The sequence below is a fragment of the Dreissena polymorpha genome, chromosome 3 (genome assembly GCF_020536995.1).
Source record: "Dreissena polymorpha isolate Duluth1 chromosome 3, UMN_Dpol_1.0, whole genome shotgun sequence".
NCBI lineage: Eukaryota > Metazoa > Mollusca > Bivalvia > Myida > Dreissenidae > Dreissena > Dreissena polymorpha.
This window is the reverse complement of record NC_068357.1, coordinates 35,050,742-35,072,905: the sequence shown is the minus strand read 5'-3', so window position 1 is coordinate 35,072,905 and position 22,164 is coordinate 35,050,742. Positions and strand designations below refer to the sequence as shown.

The 22,164-nt window shown below is 34.8% G+C and overlaps 2 protein-coding genes across 2 annotated transcripts in view; both read right to left on the bottom strand.

Annotated features, from left to right (window-relative positions):
- Window positions 1-22,164, bottom strand: part of LOC127873659 (heparan sulfate glucosamine 3-O-sulfotransferase 1-like) — a 202,649-nt gene that overhangs the window by 131,462 nt on the left and 49,023 nt on the right. The window lies entirely within an intron of this gene.
- LOC127873661 (heparan sulfate glucosamine 3-O-sulfotransferase 5-like) overlaps window positions 1-22,164 on the bottom strand; it is a 167,409-nt gene that overhangs the window by 102,495 nt on the left and 42,750 nt on the right. Inside the window, exon 3 of the mRNA XM_052417571.1 lies at window positions 11,758-11,870. The gene's annotated coding sequence lies outside the window, so the exon portion shown is untranslated. The remainder of the gene's footprint in view (window positions 1-11,757; window positions 11,871-22,164) is intronic.

The window sequence follows — 22,164 nt, the reverse complement described above, 5'->3', positions numbered from 1 at the left end:
GCACATTGGAAAGTGTTTCAGACAGACAAGACTCTGTCTATGGATGTACAGACACACAGACAAGATTCTGTCTATGGATGGACAGACACACAGACAAGATATTGTATATGGATGGACAGACACACAGACAAGACTCTGTCTATGGATGGACAGACAAACAGAAAAATGTCTGCCCTGTACTGCTCTCATGTTTTCTGTATTTGAAATAACAAAACTTTTAAACTCGTTTCACTTTAAAATGATGAATTATTCAAGAAAACACAAAATGCCAAGTCACAATGTCACTACCATTAACCCTTTCAGTGCTGGAACCGAATTTTGAAGGCCTTTGCAAACAGTTTGGATCCAGATGAGACGCCACAGAACGTGGCGTCTCATCAGGATCCAAACTGTTTGCTATTCTGATAGTATTCTTTGAAAAAAATCGAAGAAAATGCAAATTTTAGAAATTCAGCAGACGACATTTTAGCAGACAACAAATTTTCCAGCATGCAAAGGGTTAAGATATTTAATTTAATCAGCAAGAGAGTTATCATCACCAAAAAAACCTAACATTTGTCAGATCCAGATGTGTTGAGGTCAGCCAACCTACCAAAACCAATAAACATCTCTGATGAAATTCTCTTTGTTCACTACTTTGCTCAAAGTAAAAAATATGTAAAAGCATATGTTGCCTATCTAGAATACATTGCAGGGATATTAACCCACTGATTACATTCAGAATAGTCATGGGACTGACTGACACCTCATTAGAACTTATTGTGTTCACAAGATGACATCCATCTTAAATAACATAATGATTGGGTTCAGAGTTTCTCAGCATAATCCTAGGGGAGGGCAAATGGGTAACTGTTATGTTAGAATTCACACAGTCATTTAAGTTATACATACAGAGAGAACATTTTTTTTAAACTTGCAGGAAAAAATATGCTCCGGAAATACCACAAAAAACTGAGTGATAGTTATCAAGGCTACATATTTGTAATACAAATTTCAAGACATAGTAACAAAGGCTATAGTTTTTTTTAATATTATAATTCTCAAGACATAGTAACCAGGGCTACAGTTTTTAAATATATTCTAAATCTCAAGACAAAGTAACAAAGGCTACAGTTTTTTTAATATATTCTAAATTTCGGGACATAATTAACTAAGGCTATAGTGTTTAAATGTATTCTAAATCTCAAGACATAGCAACCAAGGCTACAATTTTTAAATGTATTCTAAATCTCAAGACATAGTAACCAAGGCTACAATTTTTAAATGTATTCTAAATCTCAAGACATAGTAACCAAGGCTACAGTTTTTAAATGTATTCTAAATCTCAAGACATAGTAACCAAGGCTACAATTTTTAAATGTATTCTAAATCTCAAGACATAGTAACCAAGGCTACAATTTTTAAATGTATTCTAAATCTAAAGACATAGTAACCAAGGCTACAATTTTTAAATGTATTCTAAATCTCAAGACATAGTAACCAAGGCGACAGTTTTTAAATCTATTCTAAATCTCAAGACATAGAAACCCAGGCGACAGTTTTTAAATATATTCTAAATCTCAAGACATAGAAACCCAGGCGACAGTTTTTAAATATATTCTAAATCTCAAGACATAGAAACCAAGGCTACAGTTTTTAAATATATTCTAAATCTCAAGACATAGTAACCAAGGCTAGAGTTTTTAAATATATTCTAAATCTCAATATAAAGAAGTGAAACTCCAGTTGCTGGAGCAGTATTGAAATCTCAGGCGCCCCGGGGCTGATAGGGGTGGTTCGGGAGGGGTGTCCCCTCCCGACGTTTTTTTATTTTAATTTAACATGTCAATTCATGTTCTGTGGTGCGTTATAACTCAAAGAAAAACAGCCTCAAAAGTTGTCATTTGGTGCGCTATGACTTTTCAAGAAAATGGCCCAGTCATTTAAAAATATATATAATTTTTTATATTGCTTAATTGTTTTAAGGTAGCGCACCTCTAATGATTTCCCGCGATTTCTTCGAAGGTTGAAGAGCCTACTATTAGGTGCCGTAGTCTAGTGGTTAAGGCGATAGACTAGAAATCTTTTGGGATATTCCCACGCAGGTTCGAATCCTGCCGACGACGTTTACTTTTTTGCGACGCGTTTTATTTATTTTCTAACGTAATTTGATTTAATATGGCATATAAGCTATATTTATTGTTAAATATGTTGCAATTTTTATGCACATTCTTCAATTATTAAAATAAAAACAACGTTATGGCGAAATTGGGTGATTTAGTGTTGAAAATACGAACCATGCATGTTGCATTTTAATTTTTATTTCAAAAAGTAAACGGTAAATCTGTCTATTTCTTGGTATTTTTGCTGTATATAGTGTTTCTATAAAAACTAAGTTTAAAATATGACTTAAATGATACTATTTTGAATTTTATGACACTTTGTTTTTAACCGACCCAATTTTGACTTGGCTGAAATCACTTACATTTCATAGCGCTTTTCCATAGATAAAAATTTGTAAAAAATAAATGTCTGTAAAAAAATACTTATTTCATCTTGTTTAAACTTTAATCACCTTTACAGCATCTGAACACACCAACTGCATGCCCATATTAGGAAATTTGAATCAATTATGGAACTTTTATATACCCCAGGGGTGAAAATAAACTGGACAAAAGCCGAGCGTGGGGGTGGTTTTGAAAAAATCGGTATATTTTTTTAAAAAGCATGGAAAGCCTACCTACAAATTTGCATGTAGTTCAGTGAAATGATGCTGATTAAGAAAATAATTAATAAGATTATATTTGGATATGTGCCCATTAGAGGTGCGCTACCTTAAAACTTTCCCACACAGATAGTAAAATCCCGACTCGATCGATTCCCCAATACATCCGTTTCAACCGACTCTATTACTGTATACTTACTACTTTTCAAGTTTCTATTTATTACCCTATAATCCCGTTTTTATAAATCACTTTCTGGTAACTATTTACGATAAAAGCTCTCAATTCTTTCTTTAACACAAACCTTGCCATTTTTATTTAGTATCAAATAAATTTTAAGTGACTATTTTTAGATTCGATGAAATATTGCCTCTGAACATGCGTCAATCCCCTGACGTGTTGTGTGCTTGTTAAAACGCTCAATACACGCACGCGACGTCAATATGCAAATGACGCGACGTTGTACATGCTGCATAATTTTCACGCTCTTTTTAATTGAGAAAAAGATTCGACACAAAATAAATTTGCAATGCTAATTTGAAGCAAGAATATTTTAACGTTGCGGTAACATTTACATTCGGAAGTGTGTTTCGGATTTAAAACGCGTTAACATCGATTTGTGTTTGGGATTACAAATTTAATTATTCCCATTTGAGATTTCAACAAATATTAACAGTTGCGTTATGCATTCAACGATAATTTGTTTAAACACTTTACCAGTCGAATATATGTTTTGACGTAATTATGCATGAAATTCACGTTGTCCACTAGGATTACGGCGGGTTGCCATCATCAGTCTTCTAAGTATCGATTATCGGACAAAACATTTACATTGTTAAAGCGCATTACGTGTCGAATAAATGTCAGAAAAACGAGGTGAATCATTCTATAAATGGACATGATGAAATATACATGTACTGGAATTAAATTGTTAGCGCATAATTGTAACCGGGAGATATTTGCACAACTTACTCGCTATAAGTAATTAATTGTTTACCACTTGCAATTAATTTCTCGTATTAATTATAAGTCATAGGTAACACTTGTTTACAGTAAAAAGGTGTGATGATGATGCCCGAAACTGTCTTTAATGTACTTGACTGTACTAGTTACCGGTTTTATATTACGTAAATGGTAGAACTTCTTGCTTATCAAGCTGCGATAAACTCTTACTTCGTGCCCAACGTCAATCAAAAATAATGGTCGATAGTTAACCCCGCCCTCATAAGCATTTGTGTAACCGATTGAACGATGAACATCACAGTTTGACGACTGGAAAGTTACCTGATACATCCTTGTCAGCATTTAAATGACTGTGTAATGTGGCTAGAATAATCGATACGCGCCTCATGCTATTCTCTTATCAGTGGATTATCCATTAGCCCATGTGGTGTTTATGGCGATTACTTGTGAGAGTAGGTACCAAGTGCTCTTTTAAAACAGGGAATATTGATACACTGATAGAGAAACCTTGATTATTTTGACAATCTCCACTTTCTTTTAATGAAAAATACACTGATCGGAAACTTTCAAGCGCCCCGGGGACTCTGATTTCGAAATTCAAGCACCCCGGCGAGGGATCGTTAAATGGCCTGTGGAAAGCCCTGGACACTTATTTCTGCAAGAAATAATGTGACATATACAAAAGGAATGTAACTTCTTCATAGAATAGAATTAACAACATATCTTTAAAGTTTCGCAGAAAAATTAGAGACAAGTTCAGGACACAAAGAATAAATGTTCAATGATGTTTCCAAAGTTCATAGACACATAACTCGGCAAAAAATATTGTAAAATGCAGGAAAATAACTTCAACATATTATTTTAATGAACATATAAATTAAGTTTTGTCTTGTTAAACAAAAAATGGAGACTTTTGGGGGACAATGTGTACAATGTACAATGATGTTAGTATCTAAATTTTGCCTAAGTTCAAGAGCAAATAACTCTGCCCATAAAGCGACAAACACAATTATAGCTGGCACTTCAAAACAGTAAACACATCACCAAGTTTCATGTTGATAGAAACAAATTTGAGAGGCTTGTTTGCATCACAAATTATACAGTCATGTGCATCATAACAGACCAACTGACCAACCGAATCAAAGTGTGAATATAGTATACCCCCAACAAAATTAATTTGCAGGAATTAAAAAAGCATAGGCCTGAGATCTATAGACACATACTTAAATTATTAAAATAACATCAGCTAAAAAATTTATACGATCTGATAAAAAAGTAATCTATTTTTGCAGTCCATACTTCTGCACATTTTTGAGAATGGAGCCATGTATTGGCAGGTGTGGATCACAAAATATATTATTATGAAAGTAACAGAAAGCCATTTTGACCCTGGTGTCATATTCTTATACAATAGGCTTTTATTTTGAATGACTTAAAATTACTCAAACACTGTGCCACAAATTAATGAACCATTCATACCATAACATATTTAGTATAGCTTTTGGGTAAAAACCCATTTGATATGTTAATTGCTTGAATTTATGTTCAATATTACTTCAATCATAAGCAGTAAATGGACATATTTACGAGACGCTTTGATCGCTATTGTTGGCCTTTTAGGTGGATACAAAAGCTGTATTTGAGTAAAAGAATCTTTGAATGTAATGATTAACCGTTAAAAAGGGGCTCAAAGGCCGTAAGTCGCTTACCTGAAGCCCCAAGGAAATAAGCAGGTAGTGTTAAAATGTTTCACAATAGATTTGAGCCGTGCTCTGCGAAGAAAGGGTTTAATGCATTTGCATAAAGAGTTGTCTGCACAGGCTAATCAGGGACGATAATTTAAGCCTAAACTGGATTTTTGTTCAGAAGAAGCTTTCTTTAGCAAAAAATATCATAGAAGCGAAAAAAGTCGTCCCAGATTAGCCTGTGCATACTGCTACACAGTCTAATCTGGGATAACACTTCACGCACTTGCATTAAACCCCCGTTTCACAGAGAATGGCTCATTTATAATAAAAACCACAAGACATGGCACCCCTGATTTTGATCAAACCACAATCATTTTGAAACTCGGCCCAGATTGAGCAAATACTGATATTATAGCAAGCAAAGAAAAACTTCCCAAACACATGGTAGCCTTGTGTTTTAACTCTTTCAGTGCAGGAACCGAATTTTGAAGGCCTTTGCAAACAGTTTGGATCCAGATGAGATGCCACAGAACGTGGCGTCTCATCTGGATCCAAACTGTTTGCTATTCTGATAGAAATTCAGCAGACGACATTTGAGCAGGCAACAAATTTCCCAGCATACAAAGGGTTAATGGACAGGAACCAGAAATAACTTGTTCAAAAAATCACTAGACACAATATTTATCTTTGAAAAATATATTCAGCATTAATTCTGATATTATGAAGTTAGAACGTTTTGTTTGTACATAATTAAATTGAAAACAAAGGTTTTATTGTTGTTCAATTGTCAGACCCTGATCCTTGAATTTAATGTGTGTCAATAAGTGTATGTCAATTCAAACCACAATAATTACATCTTCTGTCACTTTCATATGAATGCTGCATTCTGATTGGATAATTTTTTGCCCTTGACCTGTTTTTCATTTTCTGATGAACCCACTTCGTATGCAAACTTAAACATGAATATTCATGGCACTATTTTCTGGATACAAACAAGTTGCCAATATGACGTTATGTTTTGCGCAAAACTTAATGGCGTTATTTATTGGTCAATAGCGAAATGACTTATAATTTTTGCGCGAACTTCAACGATATACCCATTTCACTGAGACGAAACCTAAACTGAAAATATATTCATACGCTAGATTAAAAAGGACTTTTATGACTCTTACCATGATAGGATTTCAGCTTTAAGATAATTTTGTGTTGTAATTATAAGAATTGAATAGCATTTTTCTGCATTTCATCGGTGTTTGAACTGTCGGGAAAATTACACCTAATTTATGTATAAACGCTGTCCGCATTTATGCAAATTAGGCGTAATTTTTCCGACAGTTCATACACCGATAAAATGCAGAAAAATGCTATTCAATTCTTAACAATAGTGTTAGTAAATAAATATTATATGTGTCATCACAAGGCTTATTACAAGTGCATTTCTTTGCCATGTATGTTTGAAATGTATGGTATGTTAATATTTAATTAACACACAGTTTTCTTTTGACATATTGACATCACACTGTCAGAGCCGCAACATGCAAAAATAGTTCTTATGGCGTTTCAGCCAGCATAGCTAAAGCCCAGCCTGCGCAGTTGATCAGTCTGGTTGAGAGCGATGCTCTCCATTATTAAATCATGCAAGGCTTCATGGTCTCATTAGGTATCTGCAGACCAGACTGGCATACAACCCATTTACACATGAAGCAGGTCTTTAAAAAAACACACAATTGTGTCTGGTAAATAGAACATCTAAGCTTTGACCTTAGCTTCTGAATAAAAATGTCATTTGGTCTCATAAAAATAATGATATAGTGATAACATTAATTACCACCTAGTACAAATATCTCCTGAAATAGTTATGAGAAATATTTACTTCATCTTTTCAATTAATGATAACAGATCTGTAGGGAACTATTTTTCTCTAAATTAACACAAATGCAACAAGAAACCGTCGGAGACGGGTGATGCTCCCCAAAGGTTTTTTTGTCACAATATTGCACTATATATTCAGATAAAAGGAAACGTCTTGAGGGCACAGTAGTTGGGGGGACAATAATTTTTTTATAGAAAATTTCAACTCTGTGAAAAATCATCCGACCAGAACCCGCTGATAATATGCACATCTCCTCTTGGTAGTAAAGCTTCCCATAAAGTTTCATTGAATTCCGGTCATTAGTTGCTGAGAAATAGCCCGGACAAAAATTGTGCACGGACGGACAGACAGACAGACGCACACACAGACAGACAAAGCGGGGAATATGTGCTCCCCCCAAAATAAATTTTGGAGGCATAAAAATAAACGTCCAGCAAATCACATTTAGCATTTACATCCAGGCATTTACTTGCTCGCAAAATACCAATCTCCCTGGATACGTTTTCCTGATTATCCTATTGGTATAGGATGTTTTGCAATATTTCATCACATCTTGTTTCTTTTAGTTGTATTTATTTTTTATATAATTTTTTTTTTTTTTTATAGCCTTTTAGGTTTTCATTCAGTCAACTGTTCACCAATTAGTTCAGGAAAAATTTCCCTGTATCTTGCTGATAGACTTTCAATGCCGTCGGCACTTTTATAGACCCAGTGACTCGGTTTCGAACAACAGAAAAACGGAGATCACATAAGCTCATCATTTGTATGTTTTGTGCTGAAATTTTGACATAGCATATTTAAAATGGTAATTTTATTTGAAAAACATACAGGTCATAAAATAGATATTTTGGAACTAAGATTTCAGTCATTACTTTGATTTGTCTCAAGGTCTTTGATAAGAGAGGGCCCAGACTCGTTTAATGATATGGATTTAGACCTTAAACCAAACACTTCTTGATGATTGATGACTTTCCATGTCAAACACTTTTGTTGCCATAGAAAACACAGCTAGATATATTTTCCACATTTTTTTAAATCAACTTCAGAATTCCAACACTTACTATGCGATATTAAAAAAATGTCTCAATTTCAATCACCAATCCAATTCTATAAATATACAAACATTTACAATTATATTATGTTTACAAATAGCTGTGATATGTGTTGATATGTGATGCAAGCAATAGGCAACACTTCTCATGGGCGTAAACAAATTTGTTCAAGAGCTCCACTTGTTACCACTTGAGTACGTAAAATTTACAGCAATTGGTTTCTGCTACCTTAAAGCTATTCAAATGTTTATCTTTGGGACAATCTTTCAAACTTATACATAGCTTCACCTTTTTTTTTTAATTAACCCAAGAAAATTAAAAGAATATTTGTTAATATATTGCATAAAGAGATTCCAAGCTAATGGGGGTGTTGTATTTTTACTGATACATCTTTGAAATTGTGCACAGTCATGTGGATGGTCAGTTCAGAATAATACAGTCCTTTACCATGAAACAAATAAGCTTTTTAATACTGTGTTATTACTCTAATTTAAGTGTCAACACATTCATGACTAATATTGCTGCTCAGCTTCATCAGCTGCCTTCAAAGGCACACAACTGAGAAATATGACTGTGGTCCACTGATGCTGAAAAGATTGATTTGCACATCTATTTATGGTGATAACAAATTTGAAGTTCCAAATTTGAATTTCCAAATTTAGTGCTTGACAAAATTAATGAAGAAATACTTTCCTAGCAAATTCATAACATTTATTGCGAACTTAAAACAAGAGCACCGCATAACGGGTGCCACGCTCAGCTGCGAAAGCTTGTCAGAATTTTTTTTTTTTTTTTTTTTTTTAGAGGTCACAGTGACCTTGACCTTTGACCTTGTGACCCAAAATGGGTGTGTCTTGTAGAATTCATCAAGGTGCATCTACATATGCAGTTTCAAAGTTGTAGGTGGAAGCACTTTGATTTTAGAGCCTATGTTAAAGTTTGATATTAGAGGTCACAGTGACCTTGACCTTTGACTTAGTGACCCAAAAATGGGTGTGGCGTGTAGAACTCATCAAGGTGCATCTAAATATGAAGTTTCAAAGTTGTAGGTGGAAGCACTTTGATTTTAGAGCCAATGTTAAGGTTTTGGCACAACGCCTACGGCGGACGTCGGACGAGCTGGCTATGACAATAGCTCGGGTTTTCTCCGAAAACAGCCTCGCTAAAAATGATGAATTTATATTTCAAAGCCACCATAAAGATCAACTACTTATATAAAAGGGTTATTGTTTAACCCTTTTCCACTCACAAGCAAAGTGAAAATGGCTATGTGCAAACAGCATAAAACCAGAACAGCCTGCGAGTAACTCCTGCTCATCAGTATCTAAGGATTGGAAATAAAGCCTTTAAATTTTGAATCTAGTAAGAAAAGTCTTAAATGAAATAATATTTTTCTAAGGGAATACAAATGTGTCAAAGTGCTTATCTAAGTGGAAAAGGGTTCAGACTTCAAGCCTATCATCTCCTACTAACAAGCTAAATTTTAATTTAAAAATATATGGGCCACACTCTGTGAAAAGGGGGCTTAATGCCTTGCATGAAGTGTTGTCCCGGATTAGCCTGTGCAGTCTGCATTAAATCCATATTCCACAGAGGACAGCCCATATAAAGCTTCTTTAAAAGTAGTAACATGTCAGGCTGATAAAAAAATAACTAAGAATAAATTGTATTGTTCCAGAAGGATTTGATGTCCTGATGTCCTACAAAATACGATGCACATCATTTAGTCTTTCCCCCATCCCCAATTACCAATAGGCTGGTAATCTGCCAATAAATGCAAGTAAAATGCCATCAAGTCACTATGCATAAGGAAACAATCGTCCAAAATTACTATTTTCCTAAAGATTTCCATTAAATAAATAACCAGTTGGGAAACGAAATTAGAATGATCAAAGAACTATATAGGCTGAGAAATTTAAACTCCATTAGATGCCAAGATGTTTTCAGCCAAAGATAATATGAGATGGGGGGGGGGGGGAAAGCACAAGATTACATTCTTTAAATAACCAAAGGTTAATTATTGTTCATTATTAGTGCTGATGTTATTTTGGAAACATAAACGTTGGAATTGTTCAACCAATATTCATATAAATACAAAATATAAGTAACAAGACTATTGCCAAGCAATATAGTCCCCTACCGGCTCCACCATTGTCAGAAATTCGACCATTATCAGATTTTGTTTTTATGTTGCCATAGCAACCAGAATTTTTGACGTAGGAACAAAATGAAATGACGTGCATAATGTCCATATTGCCATCTATCCATGTTTCGAGTTTCATGAAAAAATGTTAAGAACTTTTAAAGTTATCGCAGGATTCAGAAAACCACCATTTTCAGCAGTATTTCTAGTCTATTTGTTTCCGTAGCAACCAGAATTTTTGACGTAAGAATAAAATGAAATGACGTGCATAATGTCCATATTGCCATCTATTCATGTTTCATGTTTCATAAAAAAATATTAAGAACTTTTAAAGTTATCGCAGGATCCAGAAAAGTGTGACTGACTGACAGACTGACAGACAGACAGAGCGCAAACCATAAGTCCCCTCTGGTGAAACCGGTAGGGGACAATTATACAATACAAATATTTACGCAACGCAATAATGGGGACAGAGATCATAATAATAAACTTAATAATGCCAGTCTATAAATAAATCAGATAACAGAAAAATATTCCTTATGCATTAGTTTGATTTAAAAGATGAGATAATGGAGCCTTGTTCTGGGAAAATTATGTTCCTTATAAACCCATTTATGCCTAGTGGACTCTTCCATCCTTCTTAATTGGATCAATCTTTTTCCAAAATTAGGGATGTCTAGTATATTTATTTCTATATTTAGAATATTTCTTACCGAAATTCCTTTAAGCAAACAGCGCAGACCCTGATGAGACACCGCATCATGCGGCATCTCATCTGGGTCTACACTGTTTGCCAAGGCCTTTTTTCTAGACGCTAGGCATAAATGGGTTAATGCACATGTGCAAAGTGACAACTCTTTCTGCATTAATGGAATTTTTTGTTTAAAAAAGTATCTTCTACATGTTAATACAAAAAGTTATAAATATTCTTAATGATTTCATGTATTAAGGAAAGCAAAGAAACGGAGGGAATAAAAAAGTTCAGGTTCCAATTTCATCCTTGCTGTTTCCTAGCACACATTACAAGTAATATAAATGAATTGTGATCTGATAAAACAGGGCTTACTGCAATGCATGTGATCTGGGAAAACAGGGCTAACTGCAATGCATGTGCGTGAAGTGTTGTCCCTGATTAACATGGCAGTCCACACAAGGTAATCAGGGATGACACTTTCGCTTTTAATGAATTTTTTATTTAAAGGAAGTCTTTTCGAAAAAAATCCAGTCTAGGTGGAAAGAATTGTCCTATGTTAGCCTTTGTGGACTGCACAAGCTACTCAAGGACGACACAAATGCAATAAGACCCATTTTCCAAGAGAAAATGATATATTCTTACTTCATTTATGGACTCTATAATCTGGCTTTCTTTGGTGGGAAAGTTGCTCCAGAATACTCAGTGACAAACACCATCTCATGTATGCTATGGTCCCTATAGACATCCAGTGTGTCCTGAAATGATAACAGCATAATGTTACAATAGCTGCCTTGAGACAAACTAGGATTCTAAGTACTTTCCAACTTGCCATCTTGGAAGTGTGTTTATGTGCACTAAGATATCAATGGTGGCTACAACCTTGCATTGATCAGAGTGTACCTTCATATTCTGCTGAAAAGAATAAGGAAAAAAAATAAAGAAGCCAGAGATGAACAAGAGCTGTCAGAGGACAGCGCGCTCGACTATTCGAGTGCTTGACAGTATAACGTAAGCCATCATGGGGATATTGTTCAAATTTGTTCAATAAGGTCAAGGTAATAGTTCAGGTATATTTTCCACAATCTATTGAATATTTGTAAAGACATAAAACAAACTAATATGATTTTATTTCAAGTTTGATAGCAATAGCTTGGGTGGGAAGTTTGGAGGGTCCTTCAAAAACTAGTGACCTGAAAATCAATAGGGGTCATCTGTGAGTCACGATCAATGTACCTATGAAGTGTCATGATCCCAGGCAAAAGCGTTCTTGAGTTATCATCCGAAAATCATTTTACTATTTCGGGTCACCGTGACCTTGACCTTTGACCTTGTGACCTCAAAATCAATAGGGGTCATCTGCAAGTCATGATGAATCTACCTATGAAGTTTCATGATCCTAGGCGTATGTGTTCTCGAGTTATCATCCGAAAACCATTTTACTATTTCGGGTCACCGTGACCTTGACCTTTGACCTAGTGACCTCAAAATCAATAGGGGTCATTTGCGAGTCATGATCAATCTACCCATGAAGTTTCATGATCCTAGGCGTATGCATTCTTGAGTTATCATCCGGAAACCATTTTACTATTTCGGGTCACCGTGACCTTGACCTTTGACCTAGTGACCTCAAAATCAATAGGGGTCATCTGCAAGTCATGATCAATCTACCCATGAAGTTTCATGATCCTAGGCGTATGCGTTCTTGAGTTATCATTCAAAAACCATTTTACTATTTCGGGTCACAGTGACCTTGACCTTTGACCTAGTGACCTCAAAATCAATAGGGGTCATCTGCGAGTCATGATCAATGTATCTATGAAGTTTCATGATCCTAGGCCCAAGCGTTCTTGAGTTATCGTCTGACAACCACCTGGTGGATGGACCGACAGACCGACCGACCGACCGACATGAGCAAAGCAATATACCCCCTCTTCTTTGAAGGGGGGCATAATAAAGTAAATAAATAAATTTATTTTTTTAACCATGTTTCAAAGAAAAAAATATTCAATATTCTTTTTGGGTTGGGTAGGGGGGGGGGATTGAGAGGGGGGTATAATGTGGGGTGTGGTCATTTATAAGACGATCTTTCAAAAATAAAAAAAGGAAAAATCAATTAAAAATGGGGGGGGGGCAGGGATTCTGGGTTGGGGGAGGTGGGGTATTGTTTGGGTGGAATCCATTGTGGTATTTAGGTAAGTGTTGTTTTGTCAAAGTATTAATAAAATCTGATCTGAATAAAGAAGTTATGGCAATTTAACTAAAATTTATTCTTTTGACCTTGAGAGTCAAGGTCATTCAAAGGTCATGGTCAAATTGAACTTGCCAGGTACAGTACCCTCATGATAGTAAGAAAATACTTGAAGTTTGAAAGCAATAGCTTTGATACTTTAGAAGTCAAGTGGATCTGAACACAAAATTTAACAAAATATTCAGTTACTAAGACAAAAAAGGGCCATAATTCTTACAAAATGCTTGATACAGTTGTCTGCTCTTGTTAATAGATTGGGGTCATGTTGGTAAAGAAGTTTGCAAAATATGAAAGCAATATGTCAAGGGACATTGAAATATTTGAGGTGGTACGCAAACTTTAACATAGATTTATCAATAATATGCATATTCTAAATGGAAAAAGGGCCATAATTCTTACACAATGCTTGATACAGTTGTCTGCTCCTGTTTATAGATTGGGGTCATGTTGGTCAAGAAGTTTGCAAAATATGAAAGCAATATGTCAAGAGACATAACATAGATTTATCAATAATATGCATATTCTAAATGGAAAAAGGGCCATAATATTAAGGGATGGTACGCAAACTTTAACATTTGCACGCTCACGCTTACACTCACACCGACGCTGGGGTGAGTAGGATAGCTCCACTATATATATTTCATATATAATAGTCGAGCTAAAAATTAATGTTGCGTACAGGCACACTCAGTAACCTATGGATTTTGGGATAACCACCCCCCCCCTTCCCCAAAACTAAATAATCAAACTGCCCTGACTCCTGGTGGCCATGTTTTTGACTTAGTTTATGACCTCACCATCATCATCATCATCATCACCATCATCATCAGCAGCAGCAGCATCACCATTATTATCATCATCAATAGAGTTAACAGTGTTTTCTGAGCAAAACCATTTCAGAACTTATTTGGCACAAGCAGTCTCTGACAAATCTGATATGTCTTAGTAGGTCAGTATTCTTCAGGTTATTGCTCACATATACTATAATGTAATTGTCAATACCCACAGTAATTCTAGTATCACAAGGTCTTCATTATTTCAATTTAAACTGTTGGGATTGTGGTGCCTTGTGACATGTACAAATTGCCAAATGCAAAGCATTTTTGCTAATTTTCAAATCAATGTTCTTTACCCAACAAAATCATGCAATCATGCAATGAATTACACAATTTAATGCTTATCTTTTTAGTATAACTTGTTGTGCAATATAAAAGATAAGCCTTTGCATGATATCAAACTAATCCTCATTCCCCGGGAAAACTGCCATAGCATGACATTAAATTCATCCCTTCACCATCCCAACTGCCTTTGCATGACATCAAACTAATTCTCATTCCCTGGGAAAACTGCCATAGCATGACATTAAATTTATCCCTTCTCCATCCCCTCTGCCTTTCCATAACATCAAAATGATCCTCATTCCATGGGAAGACTTCCAAAGCATGACATTAAATTCATCCCTTCTCCATCCCCACTGCCTTATCATGACATCAAACTGATCCTCAATCCCAGGAAAACTGCCATAGCATGACATTAAATTCATCCCTTCTGCAACCCCTCTGCCTTTGCATAACATCAAACTGATCCTCAATCCCAGGAAGACTTCCAAAGCATGGCATTAAAATCATCCATTCTCCATCCCCACTGCCTTATCATGACATCAAACTGATCCTCAATCCCAGGAAAACTGCCATAGCATGACATTAAATTCATCCCTTCTGCAACCCCTCTGCCTTTGCATGACATCAAACTGATCCTCAATCCCAGGAAAACTGCCATAGCATGACATTAAATTCATCCCTTCTCCAACCCCTCTGCCTTAGCATGACATCAAACTTATCCTCATTCCCCAGGGAAAACTGCCATAGCATGACATTAAATTCATCCCTTCTCCAACCCCACTGCCTTTGCATGACATCATTAACTAATCCCCACCCATTGCACACTGAAATTGTATGACATTAATCTCTTCCCATATTAGAAACTTATATTAACTCAACCATCCTGAGATATAGAGAAATTTGATAGAACTGTACTACATTAGAGAAATTTGATAGATCTGTACCATATTGAGGACCACCAAACTTCTATACAACCTCTTTTCTGTCTTATAATTATGCTTACCTAGACTGTGTATATTTTAGACCACAATTTATTGACCGCGCTACAATAAATTAAGGTGAAATCTTCTGAACTCTGATGCTTAATATAAACATCCTTAACATTTCCTGGCATCAGTTATTATCCTGGAAACCTCTGGCAGACCACTGATAAAACACATTCAAGATATAAATAAAAATAATGGTTTGGAAAATTTCTCCCAAAGGTCAAAGGAGAATGTTTAGGAAGAAAACTCCCAGATTGATCAAACAAAGTGAAACCTGAAAAGCTGCCATGAAGACAACACATCTAGAGAACATTCCAAACAGACCATAAACATACAAAAGAAAGAAGTTTCATAAATCAAGGATTAGTTTCTCTACCGCAATTGCAGGGATGGTATAATTTTAACAAGTTAAAACAATTTATATCTATTGCACACAAATTGATCGTTCCCAAAGACACACACTACAACTGGCAAAAAAACTCTAGCATGTTTCCTAAAGTCAATTTCTTTAAAAAAATGTGCTTAAGTTCCCAAAATAAATACAAAACGTAATTGAATGGATTTTTGTGTATACAATACATCTTCAAGGAAATACAGCTCTTTATACATTGAGTGTATAAATTTGAAAACACAAAATATATTAAAGTATGTTTGGATCATGATTGGATAACATATATTTTACAATATTAGTGAGACTATTTAAAAGCCATGTTATATATATATATATATATATATATATATATTTATATATATATTGTTCAGGTCAATATTTTGTAATTATATGAGATAAAGTTAAAATTGCTATAATTACATGTGAAGTTAACTGCCATTAAGAGTTGAAAGTAAATAGAAAAACGGTGTAACTCCAATATAACACAGATGATGGGGTCAAAGCAACATTAAAAAACATGCAATATAATGCAATATAATATAACAGTGTTATAAATAGGTTAGTGCTTGTGTATTGACATGTTCTGTTCATCATGTCATTTGCCAAAACATGCTACTGTATCGATAACTGGATACCTACAGCTTTTGCAGTAAATACACACACATAAATATATATATATATATATATTCTGGCTTATATTAACGATGTGTGTTTACTAGGGATGGCAAAATTATTCGAATAATCGAATATTTGATTGAATGGTCATCATTCGAATAATAAAAATGATATTCGCATTTTTTTCCAAACGTAATTTCACCAATATTAAATGACCTGCAAACCTCTTACTAAAAAGCAACCGAAATCACTTGGGAGTAACATGTTTGACGTGACGTTCTTCGTGTCAAACTGATAACGCGGCCCGTATCAGTGTTGATTGCGCAATGCAATATACACGCTCTAAGGAAGGCCCCGACTGCTGTTTGCCAATGGGGTGCCAATTAAAGGTTTCAATTGACTGGCGAATAATAATTAAGTTTTGTGATCACAGTATGTACAGCCATTAAAATGTGTGAATTACTCAAATTGCGCAATGCAATACACTAACTATAAGAAAGGGCCCGAACTGTTGTTTGTCAATTAGGTACCAATTAAGGGCTTCAATTTACTTGCGAATAATAATTTAGTTTTTGTGATCACAGTTTTAACAGACATTTAAATATGTGAATTACTCAAAAGTAACAGATGATATAAATTAAACAATCATCATGGAATCATAATTCAAATCTGAAAATGCCACCAGCCCCTTCTGCAGTATGGAAAACTTTACACGGTCTGTGGATAAGAAGACCGCAACGTGTAATGTGTGTAAACTTAGTTTTACATATGCGCGGTCTGCTACAAATCTGTGGAATCATTAAAAAATAAAATTCTATGACACGATGTTTTTCATTCTATTTGTGCCCGATCACAGTATCGGTCATAGTATTAGTCGACAGCGACACAATTATTCGATAGCAACGATAATAAACAGCCTCGTATTTAGCAAACGAATATAACTTACAAACCAATGGAAATTAATACATAACAAGGTAAAATCAATCCAGCCGTTTTATGCGAATATTCGAATATTCGATTGAATGAATTTGCGAACATTCGAATACCGATATTGGTATTCGATGCCATCCCTAGTGTTTACAAATTTCATAAACACAAAAATACACTATTGTCTGAAGTTTAGAATACAGTGAATTCTTCGACATCTGCTAATTAGTCACTGATAGATCTGTGCATATAATAGGAACTGTTCAGATTACATTATACAAATAAATGGACAAGTGAATTAAAATTTAAATTAAATGCAACATGAACACATTTTCTAAAATTTTTGTGAAAGTGACAGTAAATTTCCGCCTGCATGTAACTAAAGTCCGAATGAATTCATATTAAATTTTAGTTCGTTTTCAATTGCAATTTAGCAGATACAATTTAATCATCTAAAAAAAACACAATAAAATCAAACATGCCTTGATAAACTTGTCGAAATTGTCAAAGCTGTCTATGATGCCCAAGTCAAACATTGATAAACACATGCTGTTTATCACTCCATTATTGATCAAACAATGGACTATCACATTTGAACTGTCAAATGCCCCTGTATTGGTTACCTTGTAATGGATTTTAATAGGGTAATAAATCAGTCGGGGCGATGAGCACAACCATATTTTATATTTCAAGAAATCATTTGAGATAGAAACTGAAGGTTGGAAAAAAACACAGATGACATGACCAATGGGATTCTGTTTTTATAAGGGAGCACTTACAGATTTACAATGTAAAAAGGTTTATTACCCAATATGGCCAGGTTTCCAACGTGGTTGATATATCAAATGGACAAATGTTCTCAGTCTCACACAGATTGGACTTAAAACGTAATATAAATACCCATTTATACCTAGTGGACTCTCCCATCCTTCTAAATTGGATCAATTTATTTCCAAAATTAGGGATGTCTAGTATATATTTATTTCTATATTTAGAATATTTCTTACATAAATTCCTTTAAGCAAACATCATACACCCAGACAAGACGCAGCTGGCCTTTTTTTCTAGACGCTAGGCATAATTGGATTAAGAATATTAAAAAGCTTTTTCTTCAATTTGATGCATTGACCAAATTTTATACCTCAAATAATCATACTTCCAATTAGGCACAGAAATCATTTGGTAAGTGATCAGAAAATGATTCATCAAGATTTTTCCATAAATGTGATCCTTAATGCTCTAACCAGCCGTTTTGTGACTTTGACCTATTCACCTAGCATTTTGCATCACATGACTTCCTTCAAACTTTTGAGGAATAATGGGCAAACAAATATTATAAGGTTACCATGCCAACAAGTTTTAGAAAGGTTGCTGAGCAATGTTATCTGAGCAATGGAACTGATACCTATTTTAGCACCATATACATTAAAATGTGTGTATTCCATAACAATAACTTTATAAAGACAGTCAGTTAACACATTTATTACAGACATTGCTCTCTTGGTGCTAATTTCTCTCCTAGGGCTTATTTCACTATTGTGGCTCATTTCTCCCTCTCAACAAAGCAGCAGACAGAAAAGCTTTCAATACAAACATGGTAGTGTTGACTGGCACCATTTGAAACCCAGGCATGTCTGACAAAAACACCATTCAGCTAAAAATAAAATAATTGGTGCAAAAATGTATTTCAGGGTAAATGCAGAAGGTAAATGCAGCCAGTTAATGAGCAGGGCTGGGAGAGAGTTCCATGATGTAATCAAACCCCACTATCTTATCATGACACATTCAGTGCAAAATGCAAATTGATGGTATATGTTAAATGCAAGACATAAGCCCATATGTAAGCCTATCTAATCAATGATATTATCAAGTCTATACTGTTAACTGACATACACATCTAGGTAAATTATGTAAAATGGCTGCTCTATTTTTCTTAGTTGATGATATCATAAATAAACAAACAGTTTAGTCAGAACTTTTGGATGAAAATAAAACTAACATGTTTGCTGTCCCTAGTTAAAAATTTTAGCAGCATGCATATAAAATAAGGCTAAACAGCAAATAACGGGACTACACAAACTAAATATTCATCAAACTTATTATATATACATATATATATGTTCAAAGACCATTTAACTTACCAGTGTTTGACACTAACTAATCTGAGAAAGGAGTCCAAGGACTCCTAACTTTTGATTTAGGAGTCCGTTGAGATTTCAAGGAGTCCAACAATTAAGACACGTTTATAGCATATTTTCGGCCATTAAAACATGTCAATCCATAAAATGTTAAATTTTTATTGCATGTTTGCTTTTAGATCAAAGTTGTAACTGACTGCTGTTCAATATTTGTTATATCACAATGCAAAATGTTTAACGGATTCCAGTAATAGTTAAGTTAATCATTTACTTAATCATTGTAAGATTTCAACATATACTATTTTCTATTATGCATTATGATTGCTTGTTTAACCTCAATATTAGGGTTAAAAACATTATCGGAGCCTTCTGTTTTGTTAGTTGTCATAGTTACTAAATCACAGAGTAAGGGTGTAACAACCCTATATTTCTCATTGCTTTATATATATTCTTTATAATACATATATTTCCAAAAATATTGCAAAGCACAATTTCCACGAGGATTACACCCTGTTGCCATCATCAGTCTCTTAAGTAACTTGCCACGATTTAATCGTAGAGGAGTACACGGTAGGAACCGATTAGTGTGGTTGGTATGACAATGCCTACAAACTGCAATAAACAACTGAAATCATTGATTGATACTGACACGGGTCATTCACGCTCAAATGATTCACAGCCGGTCCGATCTTCAGTACCTTGGGGCCATAAAACGTATAATGTGTAAAAAAAATCAGGTATTGTGATGATTTTTATAGTAATGAGAAACTGTTTGGCGAAGCTAATTTACCACAGAAAAAATATCAGTGAAAAAAAAACGGCCACGATCGTTTCATAGTTTGCATGTTCCCCCTATTACTACACACACAGACAGTGAGAGGGAACCAAAATAAATAATTTCGGATTCTTTTGTTTTTGTCAATGTTTTTAAGCATAATGATTTGTGGCACATGTTTCGGATCCACAAAAGTCGGACATTCTCATCTTGCGAAACAAATAAGGAAATCAACTGATTTTTTTTAAATTCAAAGATGATTTTAAGTCTCATTTTAAGGAGTCTTTGACTCCCGTTAGTGTCGAACGCTGCTTACTAAGTTGGTTGAGCACCCACTGTCATGTAAACTTTGGAAACATGAGGTTCAAGTCCCCGCATTACTAGTCTTACAAGTCCCCGTAATTTGTCAGGAACTTATGTTAAGGTCGACCATTCTCCATCGTTATTTAAGTATGGCAGCTGTCAATAACTGGCAAAAGCATGTGAACTCTGTACTGGTAAACTGCTAACCCTTGACCACTTAGCTACATATTTTGATGCGTTTGTAGTATCTTAGAAAGTTTAATTTAATTAAAGACCTTTCTTACTAGATTCAAGTTTTAAAGGCTCCATTTCCAACCCTTAGATACTGATGAGCAGCAAACAGCATAAAACCTGAACAGTCTTCGAGTTACTTGCAGGCTGTTCTGGTTTTATGCTGTTTGCACATAGCCATTGTCACTTTGCTTCTGGGTGGGAAAGGGTTAAATGGATGAAATCTGGTGAGAACAGGCCAGTAGGGTAACAACTTTTCTGTGATATGACTTGTAAACTGCAGGAAATGGAAATGAATCCAAAAACAAACAAATAGACCCAACCAGTCTGCTCTGTGAAAAAGTGAGATTCAAGTTCATTTAAATTCACATTAATTTTTAATATCTTTCCTAGGTCCAAGAATAATTATTTGTCAACATTTATGCACTAATACTTGCAGCCGAGTCATCAATATGAGCAGTTTTAGGTAAAGAGAATCTTATTACTGCATCCCCTGTTACCTCGTCTTTTGATCTCAAATCTCAAAATCCATAGTTGTCTTCCTTGTCTAATGACTAACAAGCATACATCATTATATTAGGTTCCTTCTGGGCAAACTGGGCATAATTAATGTCTATTAACCCTTTCAGTGCGGAAACTGAATTTTGAAGGCCTTTGCAACCAGTTTGGATCCAGATGAGACGCCACAGAATGTGGCGTCTCATCAGGATCCAAACTGGTTGCTATTCTGTTAATATTCTTTGAAAAAAATCGAAGAAAATGCTAATTTTAGAAATTCAGCAGACGGCATTTTAGCAGACGACAAATTTCCCAGCATGCAAAGGGTTAAGTGTCATCCAAGATAAGCCTGTGCAGCCGTTGGAATTTGTCGTTAAAAATAAGTTCTAAACAAAAATCCTGTTAAGATGGAAAGTGTTGTACCTGATTAGCCTGCGTCTACTGCACATGCATTAAGCCCTTTTTTCCAAAAACAAGCTCAATTTTAATGGACATGATGATTCTGTAATTGATTTGCAGCTGATATTTCTTCAAAGTCTTGCAATTGCCAGAAAACAAGTGCCAGAAAACATGACTTGAAATTCTAAATATATATTCATCTTATAAGTAATCTTGGTAAATAAGTATAAATTATCACAGAATCCATTTAATACATTAAACACATGAAAAGCTATCAATCCCTCTAAATATAACTCACAAAATGAGAAATAATTGCAAAAAGCATAAAAGATTTCAGCATGAGATCTCAAATTCATACTGGTAAATTTGCCGAAATAAAACATAAGGTACAAGAAGGCAAGTTCTTATCACTACTTT